The following is a 6,245-nucleotide window of genomic DNA, read 5'->3' as shown; positions in this document are numbered from 1 at the left end:
AGCTTTTCACATGCTTCACTATACGGCACGCAACGCACAGATAAGGAGCGGCGATACCTCTACTTTCCATTGTGCTCCGCTGTTACAGGGAACGTCCATGGGTGACCTCGCCGCTCACTGATAACTGATGAGTAAATATGTTTTTTGCAGGACGAGAGACACTTGTATCAGTGACGGGAATGGACGGTCAAGAGCTCAAGACTGAAGCTGGAAACCATCTGAAAAACGGCTGTCCTTCAGCTGCGGCCATAAAACCTGTGACCTTAGATTGTAGCTGAACCTTTACCCATGACTGTGGGATTCTACTGGGAATCAGGTTTTACAATAAATGCCCCGTCCTGGATCCCCCCCCCCCCACTGCCCGATCTTCAGCAGAAGATCCGCACAACGGAGAAGGCAGCAGCTTCCCGGCCAGTAGATCTGTGGTAATGACACGTACGTGGCCTTTCTTTCCTTCAAGGAATGTATAAAATACAGTCACATATTAAATACAAGGAGTCGGAGTCGGACCATTTATCTACCGACTTCACAGCCCTGATATAATGGGAGGAGGGGGGTATTACAGGCGATGGGCTATAACCGAGGGGGGGGGGGGGGGTGTTACAGGCAAGGGGATATAATGGGGGGGGTTACAGGCAAGGGGATATAATGGGGGGGGGTTACAGGCAAGGGGATATAATGGGGGGGGTTACAGGCAAGGGGATATAATGGGGGGGTGTTACAGGCAAGGGGATATAATGGGGGGGTGTTACAGGCAAGGGGATATAATGGGAGGAGGGGGGTGTTACAGGCGAGGGGATATAACCGAGGGGGGGGGGGGGTGTTACAGGCAAGGGGATATAATGGGGGGGTGTTACAGGCAAGGGGATATAATGGGAGGAGGGGGGTGTTACAGGCGAGGGGATATAACCGAGGGGGGGGGGGGTGTTACAGGCAAGGGGATATAATGGGGGGGGTTACAGGCAAGGGGATATAATGGGGGGGGGTACAGGCAAGGGGATATAATGGGGGGGGTGTTACAGGCAAGGGGATGTAATGGGGGGGTGTTACAGGCAGGGGGATGTAATGGGGGGGTTACAGGCAAGGGGATATAATGGGGGGGTGTTACAGGCAAGGGGATATAATGAGGGGATGTAATGGGGGGGTGTTACAGGCAAGGGGATATAATGGGGGGGTGTTACAGGCAAGGGGATATAATGGGGGGGTGTTACAGGCAAGGGGATATAATGGGGGGGTGTTACAGGCAAGGGGATATAATGGGGGGGTGTTACAGGCAAGGGGATATAATGGGGGGGTGTTACAGGCAAGGGGATGTAATGGGAGGGTGTTACAGGCGAGGGGATATAATGGGGGGGTGTTACAGGCGGGGGGATGTAATGGGAGGGTGTTACAGGCGAGGGGATATAATGGGGGGGTGTTACAGGCAAGGGGATATAATGGGGGGGTTACAGGCAAGGGGATATAATGAGGGGATATAATGGGGGGGGTTACAGGCAAGGGGATGTAATGGGAGGGTGTTACAGGCGAGGGGATATAATGGGGGGGTGTTACAGGCGGGGGGATGTAATGGGAGGGTGTTACAGGCGAGGGGATATAATGGGGGGGTGTTACAGGCGAGGGGATATAATGGGGGGGTGTTACAGGCAAGGGGATATAATGGGGGGGGGTTACAGGCAAGGGGATGTAATGGGAGGGTGTTACAGGCGAGGGGATATAATGAGGGGATATAATGGGGGGGTGTTACAGGCGAGGGGATATAACAGGGGGGTGTTACAGGCGAGGGCATATAACGGGGGGGGGGGGGGGGGGTGTTACAGGCAGTGATGTGCCTAGGGTGTTTGACCCCCCATCCAATACTTTAAAAAAAGTTGTACCACCTCACAGTAGTTATGCCCTCTCGTGCCCCTTTTACAGCAATAATGCCCACTGTGCCCCCAACTGTTTGAAGAGAGGGCAGCGCTGATATGAGAGCCGCTTTCTCTGCTCGCCGCAGCATTTGCAGTGATGAGCAGAGAAGGCAGCGCGCGTACGGAAGAAAAAAAGCAGACAACCCCTTTAACCACTTCCCATCCGGGCCATTTGCCCCCTTCCTGACAGTCTAATTATGCGGTAATAACTTTGGAACGCTTTTACTTATCCCGGCCATTCTGAGACTGTTTGTTTTCTCGTGACACATTGAACTTCATGACAGTCCTAAATTTGAGTCAATATATTTCACCTTTATTTATGAAAAAATCCAAAATTTACCAAAAATGTAGAAAAATTTGCAATTTTCGAAATTTCAATTTCTCTGCTTTTAAAACAGAAAGTGATACCTCATAAAATATTCATTACTTAACATTCCCCATATGTCTACTTCATGTTGGCATCAGTTTGTAATTGTCATTTTATGTTTTTTAGAGGCTTTAGAAGTTTAGAAGCAATTCATAAAAATGTGTAAGAAAATTTCCAAAACGCACTCTTTAAGGACCAGTTCAGTTCTGAAGTCATAAATGACCCCATTGTAGAAACTACACCCCTCAAGTTACTTAAATCTGATTTTACAAACTTTGTTAACCCTTAAGGCGTTCCACAAGAATTAAAGGAAAACAGAGATGAAATTTCACATTTTTGGCAGATTTTCCATTTTAATCTATTTTTGTTTTGGCACTGTTTTGGCAATGGTTGTTTTGGCACTGTTTTTATTTCTTATTTTTTACAACATTCCTCTGACAGGGTAGATCATGCGCTATTTTTATAGAGCAGGTTGTTATGGACACGGTGATATCAAATATGTCTACTTTCTTTGTTTCAATTTACATAATAAAGCATTTTTAAAGAAAAATTATGTTTTTGTGTCTCCATTTTTTGAACGCCATCCTTTTTTCTTTTTCTGCCGATCGTCTTGTGCAGGGGCTCTTGTTTTGCAGGAAGAGTTGACGTTTTTTCGGTACCATTTTTGGGTACATATGATTTTTTTTTGATCATTCATTATAACACTTTATGGGGCATAGTAACAAAAAAATGGACAGTTTTTATTTATTTACTTTTACAGCGTTCACCTGGGGGTTAGGTCATGTGACATTTTTATAGAGCAGATCGTTACGGACGTGGCAATACCTAATATGTATACTTTTTCTTATTTATCCAAGTTTTTCACAATAATATCATTTTTGAACCCCAAAAAATGTTTTTCTCTCCATAGTCTGAGAGCCATAGCGTTTTTATTTTTTGACCGTTTGTCTTAGTTAGGGTCTCATTTTTTGCGGGATGAGGTGACAGTTTGGTACTATTTTGGGGGGCATATGACTTTTTGATCGCTTGGTGTTGCACTTTATATGATGTTAGTTGACAAAAAATGGCTTTTTTGGCACAGTTTTATTATTATTTTTTTTATGGTGTTCACCCGAGGGGTTAGGTCATGTGATATTTTTATAGAGCTGGTTGTTAAGGACGCGGCGATACCTGATATGTGTACTTTTTTTAAAATGTATTCCACTTTAACACAATAATAGCATTTTTTAAACCAAAAAAAGTTTTAATGTGTCCATACATTTTTGATCATTTGTTGTTGCACTTTTTGTGATGTAAGGTGACAAAAATAGCTTTTTATTTTTTTAATGGACTGGGTGGATCATGTGATATATTTATAGAGCTGACCGTCACGGACGTGGCAATACCAAATATGTGTTTTATTTATTTGCACAGTCTGAGTTCAGGGCTAACCGAGGTCGGTGGAAGACCGACAGCTCCTGCACTCTCCTGGCCCTGGCGGTCACAGGAAGCGCATAGCGCTCGTCACAAAGCTAGAGCGCCGTAGTCTCGCGATGCGCAAGCTAGCGCATGCGCAGTTAGTTTCCTGAGGCTGATGCCAGCTCAGGGAAGGAACACTATGCCGACACTGTGAATGCTCTAGCTCTAGGTTTGTGACGTCGGGGAGCAAGGAGGAGATTCTGAGTATGCGGGGCGTGGCTGGGCTCCCGAAACGTTAGTAGCTTCATTTACATATATAAAATAGTTTTTTTTACACAATAAAAGCACACAGAGCTATGGGGACTGGATATTGCGGATGTGCTAGCGGCCATCTAGCAGCCCATGTCCTCAGCTCTATACCCAAAATCCAGGTGACGGGTTCCCTTTAAAGACGTACTTGGAAACCATTACATACAGCGCTACAGAACATACAGGGTCATACAGCGCCACATACCTCTTCCATCCAGTGACTTGTATATATTGACTTTCCTCTTCTCCTTCAGACCAGACCACCATGGTGACTTCCTTCAGCCGCGCCTCGTCTCTGCAGAGTTTAACAAACAGACATCTGACTTTCCTATTTTTCCATCATCATCCTCCCACCTTCTCAACACCCCATCCTGCCACCCCCAATACTGTGCCCACTGTGCTCCCCAATACTTTCCTGCAGAAACAATGCCCCTGAAAATACTGGTACCACCACCCCCTTCCCCCCCTTTTGCCTGAGGCTCAGTGACAATGTCTTGCTGGATTATGGACGTGCGTCTAGGGAGGTCCGAGAACACCTCCGTGTTCCGACTAACGAACTCCCCGGCCTCCCGAGCCTGTTTAGAGGAGAGGCTGTCAGCAATCTTCACTGTGGCAGCCGCCTCTCTTGCATCAGACAGAGGGGCCGGTACCTCTCCCCCTAGAAAACCCGGCCGCCATCTTCTGTACAGGTCTCCCTATCTTTCCACGGTTTGAGTAAATTCACATGGTAAACCTGCTCCGACGTTCGCCGCATGGCTGGTGTACCTTGTAGTTTATATCTCCAATTTTCTCGAGTACCTCGTGGGGCCCCTGCCACCTAGCCAGGAACTTACTGTCCATGGTCGGTACCAGAACCAAAACCAGATCACTCGGGTTAAAGTTCTGGACCCGAACCTGCCAATTATAGACCCAACTCTGGGCTCACTGAGCGGCCTCCATATGCTCCCTAACAAGAGGCAACACTTTCTCTATCCGATCTTGCATCTGGGTAACGTACTCAACAACACTTTTATACAGAGTGGGTTGTTGTTCCCACGCCTCTTTGGCCACGTCCAAGAGACCGCGAGGATGTCTGCCATATAGCAGTTCGAAGGGCGAGAACCCAGTAGAGGCCTGGGGTACCTCTCGCACTGCGAACATGAGATAGAGCAGAAGGAGGTTCCAGTCCTTCCCATCTTTTTTTTTTTTAAATGTTCGGGTTAGGGATCGACTGATATAGATTTTTTTTTTTTAGGGCCGATACCGATAATTTGTGAACTTTCAGGCCGATAGCCGATAATTTATACCGATATTCTGTACACAAATCTGCTGAAAATGAATATTTTTATTGTTAATGTGTAGTTTTTTGGTAAATCTTTCTTTTTTTATTTATATTTTTATATTATTATTTTTTTTTTAACTAACTTTTAGCCCCCTTACGGACTAGAGCCCTTGTCCTATTCACCCTGATAGAGCTCTATCAGGGTGAATAGGATCTCACACTGTCCCTGCTGCTCTGTGATCTGTGCACACAGCAGCATGGAGCTTACCATGGCAGCCAGGGCTTCAGTAGCGTCCTGGCTGCCATGGTAACTGATCGGAGCCCCAGGCTTACACTGCTGGGGCTCCGATCGGAGGGGACCCTGTGGCCACTGCCACCAATGATTAATACTGTGGGGGCTTGGGTGGGGGGGGGGGCGCACTGCGCCACCAATGATTAATACTGGGGGGCTTGGGCGCACTGCGCCACCAATGAAGATGAATCTCTCATTTATTCATATACAGGAGGCGGGAGCTGGCTGCAGAATCACATAGCCGGCTCCCGACCTCTATGAGCGGTAGCTGCGATCTGCGGCACCTGAGGGGTTAACTTTTGCGGACCGCAGCTAGTACCGCTCATAGAGGTCGGGAGCCGGCTATGTGATTCTGCAGCCAGCTCCCGCCTCCTGTTCAATTTGAATGAGTGAGTTAACCTCATTGGTGGCGCAGTGGCCACAGCCCCTCCCCTCCTCTTCTCATCTCTCTCTTCATTGGCGGCAGCAGCATCACAGGGGGAGGAGACATTGCTTCCTTCTCCCCTGTGCTGCTGAGGGAACACAGAGAGCAGCGCGATCCTGGTTCCCCATACGTTATCAGTATATCGGCAAAATAGATGCCGATACCGATAACTGTCAAAATACTGAATATCGGCCGATAATATCGGTAAAACCGATAATTGGTCGATCTCTAGTTTGGTTAAACCGTTCTACCAGACCGTCCGTGTGCGGATGGTAAACGGACGTCCG

Source organism: Bufo bufo, chromosome 8 (assembly GCF_905171765.1).
Source record: "Bufo bufo chromosome 8, aBufBuf1.1, whole genome shotgun sequence".
NCBI lineage: Eukaryota > Metazoa > Chordata > Amphibia > Anura > Bufonidae > Bufo > Bufo bufo.
This window is presented reverse-complemented; position numbering follows the sequence as displayed.